Raw genomic sequence first — 25,108 nt, 5'->3', positions numbered from 1 at the left:
CGAAGTATTCCCTAAAAGAAAACCTACTCAACTGGATTTACATTTAAAGGCCTAACCTGTCTTTAGTATCCATGTCCTCAAAATAAACAGACCCCCAAGCCTCAGTCACACCATTTACAGAAGCCCCTACATGGAGTGAGTTGCCTCTGTCTGAGTGGCTTCCCAGAGTCGGGCAATGAATGAAGTGACCCCCACCCCCGCCCCGACCCTCCATCTCCTCCAGTCTCCTGGTCCTTCCTCACACAAAGAGGGTTTCCAGGCGTTCTGCAGGGGATTGTGAATACGAGGTGCCTCTTGCTGTATCCAGGTTCTAGAGTCCAGTCTCTCTAGATAAGGAATGGCGTACTTGACATGACAGAGCTCCCGTGTGTGTTGTTTGAACTCCATCCTCAAATTCTAGTTCTGTTTTCCTCTCCTCCATTGATTGAAAGGGCTCTCATTCAGCACAGCTTGCTTCTCGCAGACTGTCTCCAGATCCACAGATTCCTGGCTTCGGTCTCAAAATCCTACTTCTTCCACTTAGTAGCTGGGTAACCCTGGGCAGGTCATCCGGCTGCCCCCTCCATCTCAACACACGGCCCCACCCGCCACCCAGCTGCCCAAATCTGCAAAGCAATCTTGAAGCACTGTCCCTCTATCTTCAGATCTAAGTCCTATCAACCCAACCTCCCAAACATTCCTCAAATCCATTCACTTCCCTCCATTCTCACTGCACTAGCTTCCACCGTCTCCATCCCTCTCTTGGATTTGGTCTGACTGCTTCCACTCTTGCCTCCTCCATTCTTTCTCCTCACTGCCACCGAGCAAATCTTTTAAATATGCAAATGCATTCATCATGCCTCCACCTCCCTTCCAAAATCCTTCAGTGGCTCCCTATTGCTATAAAGTAATGGGCCAAAGCGGGGAACCATGTCAGCTCTACCGTCTGGGTTCCTACCAGCCTCATGGCCTTGGTCAGATGGCTTACCTTCTCTGTGCTTTGGTTTTGCAATCTGCACCTATGGCTCAGGGTCGTTGGCAAGATTAAATGAGTTAATGGGAGCTCCCTGGCAGTCCAGTGGTTAGGTCTCAGCGTTTGCACTGCCATGACCCAGGTTCAATCTCTGGTCGGAGAATTAAGATCCTGCAAGCTGCATGGTGTGGCAAAAAAAAAAGATTAAATGAGTTAATAAATAAAAGTTACTTGGAAACGTGTCTAGTGAACAGTAAAGACTCAACAAATCCTACCTATTTTATCATCTTCACCGTCATTATTACTATGCTTATTATTTGAATAATAAGCCCTTAGCATAGGATACAGAGGTTGGCAAGATCTATTTCTTGCCTACCTATACAACTTTACCTCTGGTCTCACCCCTGACATTCTACACACCAGCCATTCTTAACTTCTTTGTTTTTTTAATTCAATATAGGGGCAACGATTTATGTATAAAGATGGTCACCATAGTGATGTTTATAATAAAAAAAATTTTAAGGTAAATATCCATCAATTTAAAATGCTTAAGTAAAATCGTAGTATAATCAAGTATTTCAAAAACATTTTAAATTATGACTCTAATGAATATTTAATGACAGGAGAAAATGCTTATGATATGACAGCACGTGAAAAATGACTTAAAATTTTATCTACAGCATTATTGCAACCTGAAGGAAATAAATCAAAATGTTTACCAGTGGTGATTTCTGTACTGTTATACAGTGATTATAGGTGATATTTTTTTTCTTCATACTTTGCCTATTTTCCAAACTTTATAGAGTCAGCATGTATGCCTTTCATATTAGGGAGAGGGAGGGAGAGAGAGAGAGAAACTTGCCTCCTTTCTTTTTTTGTTTCAAATATAAATGTTCTGGTATTAAAAACTCACTCCCCAGCCCACACACGTACAATTGCCACCGTTTCCCACCCTCCCTCCCTGTCCATGAAAACAATATTTCAATTCTGGTCTTAAACGATTGTACTGAAAACTTAAAGAAAACCCAGTTCCCCTCCACAGGCTAACGTAATTTGCTAGGCTCCTGTCTTGGGATAAAAGAAATCTTGAAATTAAAAAAAAACAAACAACAACAACAAAAAACTACAGTCGGCTCCATTTTAGAATGAAATCCAAAACAGATTCAGTCGCAGAGGACAAATACATAATAAATTTTTTAAATGGAGGCAAACAAATCACTTTAATCCCAAGATTTTGGACTGCTGTCCCTATTCATAGAAATTATCACCTGGTCAGCACACTGCATCTCCCAGGAACCCAGAGATCCCTTAATGTGTTTTTTGGCAATAGTGGGGGGATGTGGTGTATGTGTGTATATCTTTTTCTCCCGGGTCCACCAGATGTTCTGAGAAGCTTAGTCTGTGTCCCTGAGATGCAGAGTTGACCAGATGTCTGACATCGTGTTTTTTTTGGTTTTTTGGGTATGTGTGTGTGTAACAGGCAGAGAAAGAGAGAAAAATAAAAGGGCAAAGTTCACTAACAATTTTTTTTTCCTTTTCAAAGCAACTTTGATAACTCTCCATTCCAATAAGTTATGGCTTCCTCCCAACCTGCTTCCTTGGTGGGAACAGTAGGTTCCCATGCCAACTGGAATGGGGAGAGGGGGAGGCCGTGAGAGCCATTTGATGGTTTGTCAAGATATGCACTCCAGCACCTCATTCTTCTAAGAATGTTTTTAAATGAAAAAGCTTTGCTGCTTAGACAAAAAGAGGAACAAATATTCTTGCAGAGAAGCAAAGAACCTCATTCTAAAGGATGCAGGATAACATTACTAATATATCATTATGAACCCTTAATGAATGAAAATATTATTCACATTGTCCTTTGATTTTATGCTTGGTTATGAAGCATTTCAAGAGGAGGGAATGAAAGAGACAAACACTGTGGCTGGCATTGTTACTTTGACGTTACAAATAACTGTATTTATGACGGTATTATACAGTTCATATATTTCCCTCTAATAGTGCCAATAAAAAGATGGTATTTTCCCAGCGTCTGCTCTCTGTTCATGTTTTATGTCTTACCTCCCTCAAGGGTCTGTGTGCTCTTAAGCAAAAGAGCTAATTTTTCACAGTGTTAGAGGGGAAGGGAAGTTGGCTTTCTGTCTTTCTACCACTCAACTGTTGTTTTCCTAGTAGCCCTCACAGGGCAAAATGTTCTTCTTTTCCTTTAAAAAGAAATGCTACACACATGTACACATTATAATAGCGCACATATTTTCAGAGTTCTTCCTACCTACCCAGGACCTGGGTTTTACACATTTCACTTCAACTGACCTTCAGGACAAGCTTCTGACCCAGGTACTCTGACTGTGCCCATTTTAGGGATGAAGAGACTGCAATTCTTGGCAAGTTCCCCGTAGACACTCAGTATGATCCAGGACTCAGATCCCTCAAAGTCAATGCTCCAGACAACACTCTTGTGCTTTTCTGTCCTTTTGTTTTTTCTCACTGTTGAGTTGTTCATTGCTTATGATGGATAAATATTCTTTTTTAAAAAATAAATTTATTTATTATTATTTTTTTTTTTTTGGCTGCATTGGGTCTTCGTTGCTGCACACGGGGCTTTCTCTAGTTGCGGCGACTGGGGGCTACTCTTCATTGAGATGTGCAGGCTTCCCACTGCAGTGGCTTCTCTTATCGCGGAGCACGGGCTCTAGGCATAAAGGCTTCAGTTGTTGTGGCTCGCGGGCTCTAGAGCGCAAGCTCAGTAGTTGGTGGCGCACAGGCTTAGTGGCTCCTCGGCACGTGGGATCTTCCCGGACCAGGGCTCGAACCCGTGTCCCCTGCATTGGCAGGCAGATTCGTAACCACTGCGCCACCAGGGACGTCCCATGATGGATAAATATTCTAACTGATAGCAGAGAACTCAGTCTCACAGAGCACATATTCTTTTTAGATGAGATGAAAAGGCCAGCTAACTTTCATCAATAATACTTCTTGGTGCCTTCTCCCACAGGTCTAGCTGTGTGAGCTTGAATAAATAATTTAACCCACCTGAACATCAGTTTTCTTATAAGAGAGAAATATCATAGCTTAGTATCAACACAGAATATGAGCTTAAGAACTATGATACATTCACTTACATAATATTCACTAAGCCCTTCTTAGATGGCTGACAAGATAGTAGATGCTGAGGGAACAGCAATGAAAAGAATATAGCCCCTGCTCTCTGGATGCATACAGTCTAGTGCGAGAGATAACTATGCAAACAGACCAATACCATTGCTTGTGATTAGTTAGTTCTTTGATGTAGTTACCGAATTGTTGTCTTTAAGTTTCTGACCAGCATCTGAAGCACTAACAAGCAAAATAATTTCAGAGTTATCCAGAAATATTTCATCACAAATACTCCCTTCTAAAACAAACAAAACAAAACAAACACTTGTAGAAATCCATAGGGCTTCTACCAGGCAATTTAACATATAAACTGTGGATATGTGAGTCAAACATAGTTTTAAACTATCATGGCAATGAACAAAGATTATCATCTCAACAAGTGACTACCTCTGGCGATTAATATCTTTTTTTAATAAATACATACCTGCACAAATCAGCAAAACTGAAATGTGAGAGAGCTCACTACACCACGCCAGCCAGTAAGAAAAAAAAAAAAAGTATTTCTAAGTACTCAGCAAGACTGTACTCTTCAAGATATCCTCAGACCCTCTCTATCTTCAAGTCTCCATGATTCTATCAGGTACTTAAAACAGTTTCTCAGCCTGGGCACTATTAACATTCTGGCTAGATAATTCTTCATTCTGGGAGATTCCCTGTGCACTGTAGAATATTTAGAAGCATCCATGACCTATATCCACCAGATCCCAGCAGTAGAGACGATCACCTCCCCCCCGCCACACCGCATGATGACAACTAATAACGTCTCCAGACATTGCCAAATGTCCCCAGGGGAGAGGGTGCCCCAAATCACCCCCCAGTTGACAACCATTGGTCTAAGACTAAAAGCACCTCTATATTTTGGAGGAGTTAAGATCAACTTAGGATCTAGCCTAGTCTGGCCTGGTCCCTTCTAAGATACCTTTTCTTTCTTCAAGTCAGGGGTTAGGAAGGAAGCCATTAAATGTTTCATTCATTCATTCATTCACTTGCCTACTCACTCCCTCGTTCAGCATACATTGGCGGAGTGTAATGGCAATTTGCAGGCATGGCCCGGTACAAAACCACTAAGCACATTAAAGATGTCCAAACAAATACCATCCAGGACATGATCTGAACTATCAAAGCTCACCAGAACACTTGAGGTCTTACCTTGACCCTGGCACTATCTCTTGAGCCAGTGGTTTCCCTCTAGGACTCAATTTCATCACCTGTAAAATGGACTTGATGTGTGTGTCCCAAACATCAATCCTTTGGATGCTACCTTCAAAAGTTCTGCCATCCTCACCATGTGTATAATCATTTGCTTACTATATTTTTTCTTAAATCAATTCTTTTTATTTATTTACTCTCCCAAGGAAATTGCATATCACTATTACGTACATAAATCTAGTATCACATCCATAAATAAAAGGTAACCTTAAAAAAGAAATACAGGGAAAGCAAAACAAAGCTATTATATTCCAGCTACACACTGCTGTCAATGGGAGGTTCTCAGCATGATGCCTATTCTCTCCATATTACAAAGCGGAGGACAGGAGAATGGTGAGGAGATGTTAAAGGCACGCCAGGACCAAACTGGAAATTTCTCTGTGCCAATGAGAATCAAAGGAGGCTTGCAAAGGGAGAAAGCTCTCACTATGTGATTCAGAATCACTTATTTTCATGTTCTTGGACCATTTTGAATCATTCATATCTGTCGGTGGCATGCATGCCACCTTTTGGGAAACACAAGATCAGCTGTGCCAGTCTAGTTCTTAATGCCTTGTTTCACTGGCTTTACTGTGTGGCCTCATGTAAATGACGTAACTACTCTGAAGCTCAGTTTTCTCATCTATAGAATGGAAACACCATCGCTGCCCCTCAAAGCTGTTGTGAGCAGTTAATAACATGTTTAACCTCGCTTTGATTTCCAGCGTTCTTCTTTAGATCTAACATCCTAGAAAAAAGCAATTCCCCCAATAATCTTTGTAGATGGCCTTTTGAGTCATGTTTAGGAGCTGGCATAGCAAAACGAAACAAAATAAAAAGTCTTTAGAGTTGTTCCCCTCCCCCATTCATGTTGAAACTTAACCCCCAATGTGATGGTATTAGGAGGTGGGGCTTTGGGGAGGTGATTAGGTCATGAGGGTGGAGCCCTCATGAATGGGATTAGTGCCCTTATAAAAGAAACCCCACAGAGCTGCCTGACCCTCCCACTACTTGATGACTCAGCGAGAAGATGACCATCTATGAACTAAGGAAGCAGGCCCTCACCAGACACCAAATCTGCCAGCACCTTGATCTCGGAATTCCCAGCCTCCAGAACTATGAGAAACAAATTTCTGTTGTTTAGGCGTCACCTAGTCTATGATATTCTGTGATAGCAACCTGAATGAACTAAGACAAAAATTCACCACCTTTGGGCTAGATGTTCTTAGCCAATCCCTTAGGTTCTCTGAGCCTCAGTTTCCTTGACTATAAAATGGAAATCAGAAAGGCTTTCCTGCCTGCCTGCCCCTTGATAAAAATCACATGGAATAATGACAGTTCTTTGTAAATGGCCAGGTGAGTGATACACATATCGGTATTGATTTCCGAGCTCCTGGAGTTAAGTGCATCTTTTCATGTGTTCTTAGTTGCACCCAGGCAGGTAGGGAAGAAACGCCTCGGGGCTGCCCCTGCTAAGGTGAGCAGCTACAAAAGAAGTATGTTGCAAGGAGGTGCAAATGTTTGGGGTAAAAAGTCCTGCAAGTAAACCAGAGGGGCCAAGATTAGTGCAGGGTGCGGGGGTGGAGAGGAGAGAAGAAATGGAAGAAAGTGTCAGGAGTGAGAAAGGGGTGACTTCGCAAATTTGCCCTCTGGCATCAGGATCCTTGGCGAGCTCAGCACTTTTGAGGTTCAAGTTTGTTTATTCTTGGCAAAACGCAACCGCCTGTTTCTAAGAGAAAAGTCTTTAAAAGGTTTATAAAATCTACTCAAAAGGCTTTCTGGACATCAAATAGCTCATAAAAAGGAACATTTTGATGAGTTAAGTGTAAATGAATCAGAAACATACGGATTCCATTTTGCCTAATCTGCCCGTGGATTTAGGAATGAAGGGGAAAACTGCTCCAAGCCAAATTCTTCAGGGGCTTTTAGACCCCCGAAACCTTTGAAAGCCATTGGCAACGTTAAGCACATCCCGTACAGAACTCTGCTTTGTCCTCCTGAATTTTGGTCTCCAAGAAAGGCCCCCGCTGGAAGATTAATTCTGAGGGAGAAAGGGAAGGAAAGGAGTAAACACAGCCCATTTACTAAGTGCTCGGAACTCTGCACTTCACAGCTACCATGTGCTGATCCCCTCCAGGAAGGGAACATACTTTATGTCACCCGAGAGACAGGAGAGCACAGAGGATGGTGACACCAAGGAGACAGGGTGCTCTTCCCAGCTCCACCAAGGGCCAGCTTTGTCTATCTGGCCAAGTTAAAGTAATGTGCCTAGGCCTCAGTTTCCCCATCTGTAAAATGGAGCTAAAAGGGGCATCTAGGTAGAATTGTGGCAAGGGTTAAATTTTTACTTTTTTTTTTGGCCGCATTGCGCGGCTTGTGGGATCTTAGTTCCCTGACCAGGAATTGAACCCGGGCCACGGCAGTGAAAGCACAATGCCCTAACCACTGGACCACCAGGGAATTCCTAAATTTTAAAATTATAAAACATCTCATCCAGTGCTTAGCACATAAATATTCGGTCAAGACTGGCCATCATTATGATATACAAACCTTGTAGAGTGGGCACTAATGTTATCCCCATTTTAAAGTCCAAGAAACTGAGTCCAAGAATGATTCACTCACCCCAGGCCCCAAACCCATTACAGTAGTAGACTCACGATTTAAACTTAGAGCCTTATGATTCCAAAACCAGAGGTCTTGTCACTCCACTCCACGACTTTCCCAAAAGAATCAAAAGTCTAGCAGAACCGGGATTTCCCTGTTGGCCCAGTGGTTAAGACTCCGCGCTTCCACTACAGGGGGTACGGGTTCGATCCTTGGTCGGGGAGCTAAGATCCTGCATGCCGCTGGTGCGGCCAAAAAAATAAAACACAAAACAAAACAAAACAAAGAGTCTAGTAGAACCAATCAAACTCCAGAGACCTGGAATTAATTTTCCAATAAGGTCTGTGCTGGGACCCTCACTCCAGCCTCATGCCGGTATCTAGAGGTGAGCTAAGATGGGCCTTCCTCCCAGACTTCTAAGGACTTTCCGGTGCCAAGACGCTAGCCCTACACCCTCCATCAGAGGTGTTGAGAGATATCCCTGGCTCCAAAGTTTTGTTTTCTTGGTGTGACGGGTTAATGGAATTACAGGGAAGAAGCGGAAGATGAAAGGAGAGAGAGAAATTTGGAATCACGCTACATTTTCCATTCACTGTCTCTCAGACTGATGCTGTGTAATACGGCTGTAAAAATACATGAAGCAAAATCTAAAGTAGAAAAAAAAAAAGTCTATGTAAATGGGCCAGGTGGATAATACTCGGCGTGTTGTACATGTTTCTGCACATGGTTTTATCAAAGGGGATAATTACAGCACACCGAAAATAGGATATATTGTTTCCATATGAGAGATAAAGAGGGAGTGTTATAAGTGATTAAAGGGACTTAAGGGTATAGAATGTTCTTGTAATGAGAAGAACTGCTCACGTCCTAGAATTAGAGTGTTTCTTAGCATGAATTGCAGAAGTCTTTCTAGTATTCTATAAAGGGAAGGCTTCTAAATTCTTTGTAAGTTTGGCCAAACTCAAAAAAGTTTTGTCCAGGGATTATCTAGGCAGATCTTTGCATCTGGCTGCTTCACCAATGGGACCCACAGCAAAACAGCTGATGAGGTCAAGAAAGCCCAGAGCCTGATGACAAAAAGACGAACAACACAAAAATTGGGCAAGGACTTGAATAGACATTTTTCCAGAGAAGATATACAAATGGCCAATAAGCACATGAAAAGATGCTCAACATTATTAGCCATTAGGGAAATGCAAACCAAAACCATAATAAGATACCACTTCACACCCACTAGGATGGTTGTAATTAAGAAAACAAAAAATAACAAGAGTTGGCGAAGATGTGGAGAAATTGGAATACTTGCACATTCCTGGTGGGAATGTAAAGTGGAGCGGTTACTCTGGAAAGCAGTGTGGCAGTTCCTCAAAAAGAGTCACCATATGACCCAACAATTCCACTCCTGGGTATATACCCAAAGGAACTGAAAACAGGTATTCAAACAAATACTTGCACACCAGTGTTCATCAAAGCAAAATTCACAGTAGCCAAAAGGTGGAAATAACTCAAGTGTCCATCAACAGATAAGTGGGTAAACAGAAAGCAGTCTATCCATACACTGGACTCTTACCCAGCTATAAAAAGGAATGAAGTACTGACACATGCTACAACATGGGAGAACCTCAAAAACATTATACTAAGTGAAAGAAGCCGGACACAAAAGGTTACATATTGTATGACTCCATTTATATGAAATGTCCAGAATAGGCAAATCCATAGAGACAACAAACAAATTAGTTTTGTTTTTTAATTACCAAGGTAACACCTCTGATGGAGGGTGTAGGGCTAGTGTCTTGGCACCAGAAAGTCCTTAGAAGTCTGGGAGGAAGGCCTATCTTAGCTCACCTCCAGACACTGGCATGAGGTAAATTAATTACCAAGGGCTGGAAGTGGGAGGAAGGGAGGGGGTCAGGGAGGAAAAACTGCTTAATGGGAATGGGATTTCTCTTTGGGGTGACAAAAATGTTTTGGAACTAGATAGGGGTGGTGTCTGCACAACATTGTGAATATGTACACTTTAAAATGGTTAACTTTAGGGGACTTCCTTGGCGGTCCAGTGGTTAAGACCCGGGCTTCCACGGCAGGGCGCGTGGGTTCCATCCCTGGTAGGGGAACTAAGATCCCACATGCCACGTGGTGCAGCCAAAAAATTAAAAAATAAAATAAAATGGTTAAGTCAAATCAATATGCTCTACACCTTAGACTTACATAGTGCTGTATGTCAATTATATCTCAGTAAAACTAGGAAAAAATTTTAATGGTTAATTTTTTTATAGTAAACAATTTTTATTACTCTTTAATTTCTTTATACATGTAGCTCTAGATGTATCATGTTTGAAGTGTGATATCAAGTTTTTTTTTTGGTTTTTTTTTTTTTGGCTGCGTGGGGTCTTCTTTGCTGCGCACGGGCTTTCTCTAGTTGCGGCGAGCGGGGGCTACTCTTCGTCGCTGCGAGGGCTTCTTATCGTGGTGGCTTCTCTTGTTGCAGAGCGCCGGCTCTAGGTGCGCGGGCTTCAGTAGTTGTGGCACACGGGCTTAGTTGCTCCGTGGCATGTGGGATCTTCCCGGACCAGGGCTCCAACCCATGTCCCCTGCACTGACAAGCGGATTCTTAACCACTGCACCACCAGGGAAGTCCCTTAATGGTTAATTTTATGTTATGTGAATTTCACCCCAATATAAATGAGTAAACAAATAAAAATAAAGGCTGGAGCCCAAGTTCCTTCCCTCCACCTGCCAAGACCTTGCATTAAAAGATCTTGGCCTCCAGCTCAATGCCAGTAACTCTAGTCTCCCTAGAGTTGGCCTCCCTCGAACTATAATTCCTCTCTTGGAACTAAGCTGGATGGGCCCCGATGGTAAGTAACCAAACTGGCTTGCTTCTCAGAAGGGTTTTAATATGATACGGCTGGCCAAGACATGGATTTTTGCAAACTTTTTTCCTGAAATCTTTTCCTTTGTTATCCTCTAGAAAAATAATTCTAGCAGATATAGAGGGAGCTGGCCATTCAGAGCTTTGTCAGTCTCTGTTGCTGAGCAGCCTGTCTTGATTGACAAGGAAATTAGCATCCATTAAGAATCGTGTGTCCTTATAACTTGGAGGTGACCTGACTCGATGTTATTATAGTAATAGATATAGATTCAAATCTTTCTTTGCCCCTTACTCACTCTGAGCATCTGGGTAAGACATTACCTCAGTTTCCTCATCTGTAAAATGGGCATAACTATACCTCAGGATGTTGTCATGCAGTTAACATAGCATTCATATTGGAGTTGCTCAAATAATAATATTCCTTTCCCTTTCCACTATCCTAGCCTGGTCTGAGAGGTTTAAAATGGAGATAATGAAGGAATTTCCTGGAGGTCTAGTGGTTAGGATTCCACACTTTCACTGCTGAGGGCCTGGGTTCGACCCCTGGTCAGGGAACCGAGATCCCAAAAGCCACACAGCGCGGCCAAAAAAATTAATTAATTAAACAAAATAAAATAAAATGGGGATAATGATGCCCAAAAGGGAATAAAACAGATGTGAAAGGGCACTGAAGGTGTGGCATTAGCTTACTGATGGTGTACCATCCCAGTAGATCTGGAAATGGATAGGATCTCCCCGTCACTACACACATGAGAAAACTGCAGCACAGAGAGGTTGAGAAACTTGACAGATATCACACAGCAAATCACCCACAGAGCAAGAATTACAACTCGGGTGTCTGAAGCTGCTAAGCTGCTCACTAGGCAGTGGTGTATGATCCATGGATGAGGATTCAGGTGCCTCCCTCCAACTGGGTATCTACCAACTCCTGCATGACCTTGGGCACTGCATGCTCAGTGGTATAGGCCCACACTGGGTCACTTGCAAGGTCAGAAAGACTATGCTGGCAGAATAGAGAAAATCTTGCAGCTGAAAGTCACCAGTTTCCTACATGTCTCTGGTAAGCAAGAAAAGGAGAATTCTTTAAAAATAATTCTTTCTTGAATATATATTTCCCAGAATTTGTTCATTCAACAAATATTTATTGATTTCTTATTATGGGCCAAGTTCTGTTCCAGAAGCCAAGAACACAAGGTCCCTGTGCACAGAAAGCTTACATTCAAGTGGAAAAGACAGAAACTAACAAGTTAGAGAAAAACCAAGAGAATTTCAGATTTATAAGCACTATGAAGTCACTAACATGGAGAAATGCAATAAAATGTGCAGGGCATGCTAATTTTAATTAAGTGAGCAGGGATGTTCTCTCTGAGGAAGGGATATTTGAGTTGAGACTGGAATAAATTGAAGGAGCTGGCAATGATCTGAGGAAAGAGTATTCCAGAGTGAACAGCACGTGCAAAGAGCCTGAGAGGTAGGAACAAATCTGACATGTTTAAGAAACGGAGATGCTCTGTGGCGAGGGTGAGGCAGGCTGGGGGTGAGGGCGACAAAGACGGGAGATGAAAGCAGCGAGGGGGAGGTCTGACGCCAAACCGTGCAGAGCCTCACTGAACTAGAATTACATAAGAAACAATCTCACCATAAGCAACTTAACAATGCCGATAACATACAAGATTTAAAGAGATCATGGCCACCCGTTATCGCAACGTCTAGAGAAAATTGACCAGTGATATTCTGGTGCATGTCTTTTCAAACATTTTATTTCATATCCTATCATATAAATATATAAATATATAGGGGACTTCCCTGGAGGTCCAGTGGTTAAGACTCCGTGCTTCCACTGCAGGGGGCAAGGGTTCGATCCCTGGTTGGGGAACTAAGATCCCACATGCCACTCGGCACGGCCAAAAAAAAATTTTTATTTTTATATATATATATATTTACAAGAGTAGGATCATATAATACATCCATGAAACTAGCTTTCCAATTTATTTTTATTGTGTGTTTATTACTTAATACATCATAAACATCTTTCCATGCCAGTTCACTTAGATATCACACCGAGTTCACTTGGACGCAGTGTCTGGGACATAGTAGGCACTCAACAAATATTTGTAGAAGGAAAGAATGAAAGAAAGAAGGAAGGAAAGAAGGAGGAAGGGAACGAGAGAAAGGGGAGGAAATAATTTTTAACAGCTGCTTCCTCTTCCAGCGCATGATTATAGGTTAATTTCATAACCCATCTCCTACTGTTGACGTTTAGGATGTTTCCACGTTTTCACTGCCATCGACAATGCTGCTGTGACATCGTCACCTCTGTCCTCACACCTCAGGATAACCTCCCAGAAGTGGAATTTCTGGGACAAACGGTGTATGTGTTTTTAAAGAATGTGCCCTCCAGAAAGATTTGTCCGTGTGCCCTTCCATTGGCAGTGTCTGAGGATGTGGGGTTTCCCTCACTGTATAAAATGTCGCTTACGAAAGAAAAAAACAAAGCAGAGGCATCCAGGATGAGTTTACTGAGTGCCGCTGGATCTCTGAAAGGTCATCTTGTTTCACTCCGCCATGTAGGCATCTTTTCCCACCTAGAAGATGGGGAATTTGCTCTTCTGATTCCCCCTCCTCCCTGGGACATTTCCAACGTGAACCATCTCAGACTTTGAGAAATGAGGCCAGTTGACTGGGGAAACTCTTTTCCATTTCTGGGTTTGGTGTTACTAAAAGACCTGCCCCAGATCAGATGCTTCCTTCCCTCTGCAAAATTAAGAGGTGCAAAAAGATTCCCAGTGCTGACTGCCAGGCCCTTTCATAAGTCACTGGTTTTAATATTGGCTTGGCAGCTTCAATAATGATTTCTTCTTTTAAAGCATGGGACTTGGAGGCAAACTGAAGAATGTGGCCATGAACTTAGCCATGAACCTCATGAACTTAGCTTAGCTATGAACCCATCTATGAACCTGGCCATGAACCTGGCCATGAACCCAGCTGTGAACCTGGCCATGAACCTCATCTGAGCTATGATTGTTCACAACACTTCACACATCCCTACCATCTTTTAACCAAGACCCCTTTCCATGGCCATTACTTTGGTCTCTCCATCCTCCTGCAAGGAAAACTTCAAAGTTCCCAAATTGTAGAGGAAAGAAAACTGAAGGCGAGGCTTGCCCCATCTACAAATACTCTGGGGTTTGATATGACTAATCAAGATGGAGTCTTGATTATCTTTCCAAGAAAGATTTCCTTTAAAATCTTTCCATATAGGAGAAATACTATCTTTTCCAGTTTAGAGATGAGGAAACAGAGGCCCAGAATGGAATGATGTCTCTGACCCTGGTCACACCACGGTCAGCGGCAGACTCTGAACCAGAGTCCATACCTCTGGTTGTCTGGTCCGTGTCCTATGAAAGCATCTGCTCTCCTGTGTGCTTCAAATGCTCTCTTCAACACGACCCTTCCTCTTTATTCCTTTTTTTCTTTTTTTTTTTTTTCTTTTTTTCGGTCGCGCTGTACAGCTTGTGGGATCTTAGCTCCCCGACCAGGGATCAAACCCAGGCCCCCGGCAGTGAAAGTGCAGAGTCCTAACCACTGGACCACCAGGGAAGTCCCGACCCTTCCTCTTTAGCATCAAGGAGTTGGGAAAGCAGAGAGCCAACACATGAATTTGCTGTGGACGAGCTGGAAAAGCTAGACCTAGATGGAGAAAATGGAAGCAAAACCCAAGAACTGTCTAGAAGTAGCACTAGTCTAGACGTAGCACTCTTCCTTTGCTTTTTGAATTTTTTTTCAAGGTCGCTTCCCCACATCTGCCACAGACCCAGCAGGAAGGTGTGATGGGTGGGGTGTGGTCCATCCCAGCTCAGGGAGGCTTCTCCACGCTCCCCATCCCCTGCCCTGCTCTGAGATGCCAGCTGCATCGTGAGTCTAGCGGACCTGGGAGATCTGGCACGGGAAGGAAGCAAAGCTCTGTTTGGGGAAAGAAAACCCTGTTTTCTCTGGGGAAAGGATGGGGACTTCTAAATCGTAAGCCTTATCTACAGGCTGGAGGGGTGTGGGGTTGGAAGGGACACAGTGCCATGGCGAAATGCTTCCAACGAGGACCCGTAGACATGCCTAAACACTCAGAATAAATAAATAAGAGCAAACTTCTCCCTCCTGCATTAGGGGGAAAAAAAGGAAAGAAAAGTAAGGGAGGGTTTATAAAGGCAGCCCTTCAGACCCTACAGCCCACTAGTCTCAGCTATTTTCCTGCCGTGGGTTGCCCTTGTCCCCCACTCATTGGCTCCTCTGCCCTTGTATTTACCTGCTGTTTATTATCTATACCTGAAAGGCCAGGAGCGGACCAGAACTTGGCCTTTGTTATCCGATGCACATGAAACAGACTGTTAGTGCTGGAGAGGCTGGGCTGCCTTTTCACCCAGCTCTTCCTTCCCAGCCCCCCATTCCTTGCCTCACCCTCTGTGCAGCCAGCCAGCCAACAGGAAACTGCACACTCCAAGAATCAAGCAAAACCCACTTGTGGTCCACATAACAGAGAACCAACCTCATCCGGCTGAGCCCCTCTTTACCTTGACCCAAGGAAGGGGTGAGTGTTCAGTGAAATTGTCAGAAAATGCCTGAGGAGTCTTTGGAAGTATTCACTATCTTCCTTAAGAGATCTGTTGTATCCTGTGTCTCCAGATTCAGGGACCTTGATGGCTACAGGAAGTATGATCTGGCCAGGTGCCGTGACTTCGATGTTAGTCTCGCTTTACAGATGAAGAAACTGAGGTTTAGGGAAATGAAGTAACTTACCCAAATTTCACAGCAAACAAGTAGCAGAGCCAGAATTGCAAACCAGGTACTTCTGGGCTAGAGCCTGTGTTCTAGAGCCACGTGACCCAATATGGTAGCCATCAGCCATGTGTGGTTACTGAACTTGCCCAGGCACACGGTTCCTAAGTGGTGAGAGCAGGATTGGAACCCAGGAAGTCTAGCTCCTGGCCACCCCCTCTTAACCTTTGTGCTACCTGCCTCCAGTGAGCCCTACCAGAGTTACTGCTGAAGCTCTTCTAAACTCTCGTGCTCTTAGACAAGATGCAGTGGAAAGAGTCGGGTTCTAGCCCCAGCCCCACCTCTTCCCTGCCAGACAAGGCACTGCCCCTCCTGGACCACAGACTCTCCACCCATTAAATGAGAATATCGATAACATCAGGGTTTTACAACCAGCTCTGCAACATCCTAGAATCCAGAGAGGGAGAGGGAGGCTTCCGACCCCTACTTCATCCAGGGCCTCTCCTGGTGGGTCTGTTTTAGAAACTGTGCTACTGATCTTGTTTGCCGGGGAAAAAACAATGTTTGAAAACCACTAAGTCTTCGAGTTTCTAGTGCCTGCACAGTGAATGGAGAAGAGAGGGAGAAGGTGGGTGTTTGGAGATGGAGCCAAAAGAGAGGAGGCTCCAATCTGTTTCTGGGTCGTCCATCCAAGTGAAACACCAAGTGAGGCCATGGGAAGATGGGAGCCTGGCTCAACTGGGGTAGCGGTGGGGAAGATGATGGCATCAGGACAGAGGGGCCAGAAGGTCCTGCGGGCAGAGCCAACAGAGCAGAAACCAGAACTGTGTAGTGTGCTGTGAGTCAACTCACTGCATCCTCAGCCCTCAACTAGCCAGCCCTTCTTCCGTGCCTGCCATCCCATTTTACAGATGATAAAACTGAGCCCCAGAGAAGACACATGACCTCCCAAGGTCACTCCTTCTTCCACAGATGCACTCAACATATATTCACAGGGCACCATCCAGGTTCTCAGTGGTCACAGCAGACCTGGGTCCCTTCTGTACTTAGAAGCTCTAGGGAACATTCACAGATGAAGAAAAGTCAGAACAGGATCGCACACAAACCAGGGTGTGATTTAACGTTTACATGTAACAAATTAACATATTGAACACCATCCCAGGAGCAACAAAGCAATGTCATTGTGCTATTTACGAAGTAATTAAAAGATTTATAAAAAAATAAAAGGATTTTGGGAATTCCCCGGTGGTCCATTGGTTGGGACTCAGCACTTTCACTGCCGAGAGCCCGTGTTCGATTCCTAGTTGGGGAACTAAAATTCCACTAGCCGTGCAGCGTGGCCAAAAAAATAAAATAAAAATAAAAGGATGTCCGTGTATCGACAAGTTTACAGTCGTGTGACAAATGTCACCTCCTTTCAATGCTGTTGGGACATTTCTGTGTGCGAATATACAACCATTTGGGGATAAACTCAAACATCTAAATTCACAACCTTTTATGAACGTGAGGCTGAGATGAAATCACCCCTCGGGCATCTACTTTAAACCAAGCCTCACTGGACAAAGAGAAAGCGGGGAACAGGATGGGCTTCTGGGCTCCCTGAGCACCTAGTCTACTGGGGAGACTCATGGGTACCACGAGGCAGGGACAATCCAGGATGCTGTGATGGGGGAATTCTATGCTGGACAAGCAACGGCAAACCAGAGGAAGAGACAACTCCCAGCCCAGAAAGCCATCCCCCAAAAGCGCAGCGGACTTGGGGAAGCTGATTCCGCACCCCTGATGGGCTGCAGGCTCCCAGACCCTGTGACCTCATGCTCCCACCATCCGAAGCCACGGCAAGTTGCAGGACACGGGGGACAGATGTTTGGGGCGGCCAATCCGGACAGTTTTGCAGCCCCATGACTCAGCGACCATCTTGCCAAGACACAGGCTTCCTCCCTAAGAGACCCCCGTGTACCCCCGACACACCCCACGTCCACAGAGTCAGAACATATTAGAGCAAAGTTTTGCTCCCCGGAGCCTCTCGTCTCGGCAAAGCCAACTAATTCAGATTTAACCTCCCTCTTAATAGGCCGAGTTGCTGAGCCTTCTAATTAATGCCACATGTTTCCCTCAGCTGTCATCCTGAATAAATGTTTACAAAGCTATTAACGTACTGTATTTGTAAACCGGGACGGCTCGGCTTTGGGGAGTCATGTGGTATGCATTTTCTCCTCAAAGATGGAAAAGGCTTAGCAATAATAAATACATTGTTTTGCAGGGATGGGAGCAAGGCGTTGCCTGAAAAAAAAAAATTTATTGCGAGCTTCCTGAGACAGCGTGGCTGTGTGTACGTGAGGAATCGAAGCTTTGGCCGAGTTCAGAAGAGCTACAAGGGGCCGGATTTGGCCCAGGTGGGGGCCTGGAGGGGAAGAACTCCAGGGGCAGAAAAAAAAAAAACACTGGTTTGAGATCCGGAGACCTGGACTCTGGTTCCAGCCGCTTTGCTCACCAGCTTTGTGACATCGGGCCAGTCACCCTTCCTCTCGGGAACTCAGTTTGTCCATCTGGAAAATGGGAGGTTGGGCTCTCCAAGAATTTTGCATCTTGGATCCAGGATTCTAGTCTTGATTTCTCCTCTGCTCTGACCTCCAGAGGACACCTGGAAGGGTCTTGTGGAAGCTCTTCAAAGGGACACCATGGCCCTAAAGTCCTAATATCTTCACATAAGACCCTAGACTCGGCATCATCTTCCCCACTTACTTCTCCAGCCCCGTTTCCCACCCCACCTGCTTCATACTCTAGCAGCCACGCTAAACGCACTGTCACTCTCCTGAAAGGATCCCGCTGAGTCTCACTTGTAAGCCTTTCCCTGTGCTGGGTTCTCCACCAGGAGCTCCCTCTTCACCTCAATTCCCTTTTGACTTGGGCTATTTCTACACATTGCCCACATCTCCACTTACCTCCCACTTTCCCTTGGCAGCATTTCTGGAACTCTCAGGTCCCTCACAAATGTACCAACAGGACCCAGAAGGTCTCCTGCCTCAGGGGAGTGTTATCTATGGGTCCACCCATAAAGCATAAGAGTAAGCTCCAAAAGAGCAGGGATGTTGCCCATTTTATTTGACGCTGTGTCCCCAGTGCCTTACAAACAAAGAGGACATTTTTTTTTTTTCCTTTGGCCAAGCCATGAGCCTTGCAGGATCTTAGTTGCCTGATCAGGGATCAAACCTGTGCCCCCTGCAGTGGAAGCATGGAGTCCTAACCACTGGACCGCCAGGGAAGTCCCACGGAGAGGACTTTCAGTGTTGCTGATGAATATGAAGTGAAAGGTGATGGGGGCAAGTTTCCAGCACAAAGGATAATGGAGGGATCTTTTAGACATTTCCAGCTCCAGGAATTTTGGCCCAGGTACATACCATCTTACAGTACTCTTTCCATTTCTCACCGGATTCATAGTAATGGGCTCAGAGAGGTTAAGTAACTTGCCCAATGTTATACAGCTAGTCTGGGACAGAAGCTGGGATTTGAACCCAAGACCTTCAGTCTCTAAAAGCCCAGACTTTTACCTACTGTGATATTCAATCCCCCTAGCAGTGCCACCACCCCTGCCCACTCCTGGCACCCATACAAATCCACCCACCCACCCACCTGAGTCTGGCCTGATACCCTACACTTACTGATATAAATGGCTTTAGCACTGTATTCCAGTTCTTTTCCATATATTTGTCATGACGGTTACTTAGGATGTGCTCATCGGGACTCTGGGTATAAGTGACAGAAAGTCAACTCCAACTGACATTAATCAAAGAGGGGAAGTGGAAGGATAGTAATTCTCCTATTGAACCACAGAAAGGACAGGCAGGAAACTGGCTTTAGGCACGCCCAGAATCAAGGACTCAGACCTGGCAATCCTCTGTCTCCACTTTCTTTCAAAGCCAGCTCCCACAAGAAAGCTGGAATTGTAGCTGCACTTGAATAAACAACAACAAATTCTTCCCTATCAGGTCCACTGTAAAAATGCTAGGGAAGCAATTTGATTGGCCGAGCCTGAGTCACATGCTCCTTCTTGGACCAATCACTGTGGCCAAGGTAGAATACAATGATGCTCAGTCCAGAGCCCCATGCTTGTTTGGAGTTGGGGAGAAGCCATTTCCAAAAGGCTGGGGTACAGCCCTTCATTCTCTTGGGGTTCTTCATTTGATGAAGAGAGGCAACTAAATCAACACACAACTAAAGCTCCGTGCACAACAGCTACCCCAGAGCAAAGCAAAAAGAGGCTTTGTTTCCAAGTGAACTTTGTAGAGCACTGTCCATGGGAAGGGTAGGAAGAAAAGTGAGGGGGTCTACGGAGAAATGAAAGACCCAACTGCTTTTGGGTTTGCTCACCTTTGCATCTAGGACGCCTAAGATAGTGTCTGGCACATAGTAGGTGCTCAATAAATATAAGCTGTAGGAATAAGTTCGTGAATGAGAGCAATATGTGTTGGCTGAGAATATGAAAATGTCCCTGCTTCATCACAGGGTTCAAGAGTCGGACCGGCACGGATTCAAATCTCATTTCCAGCACCTCCAAGTTGTTCAACTGGGGGACGTCACGTCATCCATCAGAACCTCAGTTTCAGCCTCCGTAAATGGGAAACAACATGCCTACCTCCCACTGTTGAGAATGGAATTAAATAACCTCTCTAAAACACCTGGGATGGTGTTGGGACACCATAACTGTCCCATCTGTGGCAGTTATAAAAATTATAAAAATGTCCCACTTATAATTATAATTATATAAATGTCCCATTTATAAAAATGTCCCACTCCCTCCCCATTGGGCAGTAGAGTTTGACTCTTCGTTCAACAGCAGTTTTACATATCTACTTGTTTCAGTTCAACACTTGGAGCACAAGAAAAAAAAAAATGAAGACAAAGGTTTTTCTAAGAGCTAGTGTCCGTTACAACAAAACGTGATTTTCCTACAGGCTCTCCATGGTGAATTGAAAACGGCTTGAACTGGTTTCATTCCAAGCAGCAGACACAATTGCTGCCGACCTCAAGGCTTTTCGGAGGGAGAGCTGGCCCTGCAAGGGGTAGTCTGGTGCTCTGGGCTTGGCTGACTCTATTTTAAAAGGAGTGTGAAATACCAACCCGATTGAAATAGCAACACTTCTGAAATTGTTGCCGAGGTCCTATAACACAAAACCCAAAGAACGTATGGGGTCCCCCGACATTTGCTCTTTGCACTACATACGCCCAGTATTTTGATCCCTGAAGCCAAGAGCACGAGTTTTTCACAGATATTGGCAACCACCTGAAGGTAACACAGCAGGAGCCAAGCCAGAAAGGATGCTGAAAATATTTTGAGGGTTCTATAAGTCCACGTTACAATTTTTTGCTTTTTCTTTATTTTTTTGGATCCATCCTGTCTCCCCTGCCTCCCCTACCCCCTTCTGTTCCTCTAGTTCTCTGTATCCCTCCCTCTTCCATGACGATGGAAGGAAAATATTTATCCCCACACGTGAGTATTAACCACACAGAGCTCATCACCAAACAAACAGAGAAACGATTACTCTCGATCCCACTTTAGAGAACATTCCTCTCTTATATTCCTCCTGGTCCCTCTTAGAAAACCGTCTCTGGAACATGTCTTCTGGCTCGCCTGGGTTCAGGATTCCTGGGCTACAGGCTCAGCAAGGCCCCGTGTTCTCTTGGCTACATGAAGACCCCAGACTTCACATCCAGCCTTTTGAGTCCTGGACGCCCCTTGAATGTTGGTGGGGAGAAGATCACCAATGTCCTTCGCTCCAGGAACCTGAGCTGAGCTGGCTGATTGGTCCCACTTAAAATAGTGTATCCCAAAGTCTGGACAGAGGCCAGCTTCATGGGCAGGTGACTACCCCGCACTCAGAAGGGCCCTGAGCTTGGTTTAATGCTCTGCTGTCACTGTCTTGAATAATAATTAATAATTATTAATAATAAATAATGATTAATAATTAATAATTTAATAATTAACAATAATATTATTAATAATAATAATTTTTGAAGGAGAGGTGCCGCGTTTTCCTCTTGCACTGAGACCACAAATTATGTAGCCAGTCCTACCTGAGACACATACCACTCGCTGTACAAGAGACAATTTTAGGTGCTACACAGTCAAACCTTTTCTTAATTTAAGTAGTTATGTACACAATTCTATATGTGTTAGAACAAACGTGGAACTAGGTCAACACACCCCTACTTTTGTGGCTATTATTACTTACGAGGGGGTTAAATTTATCTATGGAAAAAAGTGAGTCTATTTAAAGAAAAATAGGAGGTGAGTTAACCACACTTGCTACTCAATTGTGGCAAAAGAATCAAAGGGAGGGAAGCAAGTGAATAAATCAAATTTTAAAACTGCCAACTTAAAGAACCCCCAAAGCTTTCTCCCCAGTACCACCAAAGCTCTGATCCAAAAATATTACTTTTACCAACTAGCCACAGTGCCTGGAGTTCTTGCGCTGCTGCTTTTCAGAAGGTAGTCTAATTCACTGTGTGCCTTTGCTCAAGTCCCTTCATCGCCTGAGCCTCAGTTTGTCCATCCATAAAATGGGCCTGCTCTTTCCTACTAGGAATATTGGATTCTCCTGAGTTAAACCAATGACTTGAAAATGTTAGTTAGTTCTCACACTGGCTACATCTGAACCACCAGAAGAGGTCATTAAAAAACGCTTGTCCCCAAACTACAGTCCTGGAGATTCTGATTAAGTAGGTCAAGTGTAGAGTTGGGGGACAATTTTAACCAACCTCCTCAGTGATTTTGATCAGCGGCCAGTTTTGAGAAACACTAAGTTGAACGATTGAAAATCGTGCATTAATCATTCAACAAACACTTGCCAAATATCCCCTCCGGGTCTTGCACAGTTCAGGATAACAGAGAACTATAAGATCTCAGCCCTCCGGGATCCTACAATTTCAGATTGCAGAAAGAGTTTGAACTTGAGATAACATCAACTTCCTGTGTGCCAGTTCCTATTAAAGAGTTGTATGTATATTAACTGTGGCACATGGGATTTCCCGAAAAATACCGCAGCGTATTGCCAGTCCCATATGCCTTTCCAGAACTTTGCCATTCCCCCATCAACCAGTTGGAGTTTTTCTGCTCCCCTTGACACTGGGCAGAATTTCTTTACTTCCCTGATGAGCAGAAAACAGCAGCAGTGACCCTCTGTGGCAGCCAAGTAAGGTCATAAAAGGCGATAAGTATTTCTTCCACATGGCCTTCTCTCTCTTGTGATGTTCATCCTTGGAACCTAGCCACCATCTTGCAAGGAAGCCAAGTAGCTACACAGAGATGCCATGTGTAGGTGTTCTGGCTGTCTGGCCCAAGAGAGGCCTCACCAATCACCAGACACAAGAAGAGGCTACCATCCAGATGATTAGAGCACCCAGCCTTCCAGCTGGGCGACTGTCCAGATGTGACCAAGTGGAACACAGAGGTTGTCCCCATTGAGCCCTACCCAAGTTGCAGATTTATGAGAAGATGGATATAACTCCCTCTTTTAACCCATTAAGATTCAGGGTGGTTTGTTACGCAGCAGTAGATAACCATAACATGAGCCCATGGAGGCTCCACAACCCTACAAGAAATGTATAAAGGGAAACCCCTTTTGACAGATGAGAAAACTCAGGCTTAACGAGGCAAAGCCACTTGTCCCACTACATACAGACAACAAGCAACACAGCCAGAATTTGAACCAAAGACTATCCATCCTCAGAATCCACATTCTTTGTTGATGTGACCACCAGCAGATCAATCTAGAGGGTGTAAAGTGTTTTGAGTTGGGAAAAAATGGGGTAGGGGGGTGGATGGTGGAAGAGACAGGCCAAGAAATAAGCTTAGAGAAAGAGCAGGGCAAGCCAGAAAAAATAAGCAGACTTGCCATTGGAATTAAAATCACTCAAGTTCAACCCCTACCTGGGTCAGCTAGCGATGCTCCCTGCTGTGCAAATGCCAGAGGGGAATCCATTGCTCGGCACTCGACACCCAGGTCAGAAGCCTGGGAGGGCTCTTGTCATCTTCCCACCTTTTCCTTCAACAGGGATGGGGGTCTTGTCTTTGAAATCCTGCTTCCTCCTGCCTTCCCCACTCCCAGGCTTTCTCCCTCAAACACACAGCGCCTGATTCACAAGGATGAGATGCTGAGAAAGCAGATACTAGAGCAAAACATCTTTCTTCTGGTTACCCTTCATTTCTCTCTCCCTCTTGCTTGAAAGATGGGGCCCTTCAACAGGTTAGAGACAGGAAAATGAGAGTCTTTCATATTCTGGGCAATACTTCTTTCTGGTTTTCACCTTTCCTAGTGTCCCCTGCATCACTAGGGAGATGTTTTGTGAAGATACTCATGATTTATTAAATGCCAGGCACTGAGTTAAGTGCTTGACATCTATGATTATATCTGCTCCACTTCCAAATGGGCCATGGTAGAGATTAAATGACCGATGACATGTAAAATAGTCCCATGCCAGACACTGAGAAGCTAACTTCATTGACCACCTGTGGCTCTGCCAATAATAATAATAATTCATTATGATGATTACTTATTACAACCACCCTATAAGATAATGCCTCCTCCTTTTAGGTCCTATGACTTCCCTATTTCGTGATGACAAAACTGAGGCAGGGACAGCATTGGTCCAAGGTCACACAACTTACAAACGGCAGAGCCAGGACTCACACCCAGGACTCTACAACTCTGAAATCCATGCTTGTAAGCAAGATGGCTCCTTGCCCATTCATTCCCAGGTGCCCCTCGGTGCCCCCACCCCTATCTTGCCATCCCTCTCATCTCCTCGCTTCCACGCCGACGTTCTTTGCCCTGCAACATGCAAGAGCCCGAGCACGGTTCCTAGCCCTTTGCACTTCTTCATCCAACAGACTCGTAATACTATTACTGCTGATGGCTTTTCATTCCCAATGCCAAACCTGATTTGGAGTTCACAAGGCTGAGGGTTTCAATCCAGGCCCTGTGGACAGGCTCTGGGAGCCCTAAGTGACTGGAGCTTACAGACAATCTAATTGTTATTGACATTTGTGTCTGATTATTCATCAAGGAAGAGCCGTCTTATAGGCCGAGTCATTCTATTCCCCAGCCCCCTTTCAGCCTCCCCACTCACGACCAAACACGGATGCACCATCAGGGGCGGGCCAATCAATCGTAATATCACTCTACATCTATCAGAGCCACTTTTGTGGGCTTGGGTGCAGGGGCAGATGCGAAAGAAGGAAATGGGAAGATGAAGAAGTGGATGAAAATTATTGTGCACTGAATCTGAAATGGAAGCATTTACGCAAACAGAAAAGAGTAGACTGCATTACCAAAGATATCCATCTATCTATCTATTTATAGATAAATATATCTACTTTTATCTACCTACTTACAGAGAGATGATAGATAGATAGATAGATAGATAGAAAGAATTGTATCTATATCCGTACTTATATACCCCACCACTTGGGAGGGTAATTATTAAGAAGCATGTCACTTGTCAATTCATTCTGCTTGGTTGAAGCCCAGTGTCCCAAGAAAATGTCCAATTTTATCTTGAAC

General features: G+C 44.4%; 1 long non-coding RNA gene across 2 annotated transcripts in view; it reads right to left on the bottom strand.

The window, feature by feature from the left end:
* Positions 1-222: 222 nt before the first annotated feature.
* Positions 223-25,108, bottom strand: part of LOC309639538 — a 168,406-nt gene continuing 143,520 nt past the window's right edge. For both annotated transcript variants that reach the window (XR_014251717.1, XR_014251718.1), the window contains exon 4: positions 223-1,123. This is a non-coding gene — a long non-coding RNA (uncharacterized lncRNA). The remainder of the gene's footprint in view (positions 1,124-25,108) is intronic.

Source organism: Balaenoptera physalus, assembly GCF_965194825.1.
Source record: "Balaenoptera physalus genome assembly, chromosome: 12".
Classification (NCBI taxonomy): domain Eukaryota; kingdom Metazoa; phylum Chordata; class Mammalia; order Artiodactyla; family Balaenopteridae; genus Balaenoptera; species Balaenoptera physalus.
Note: the sequence above shows the minus strand (reverse complement) of the source record. Positions and strands in the feature narration are given on the sequence as shown.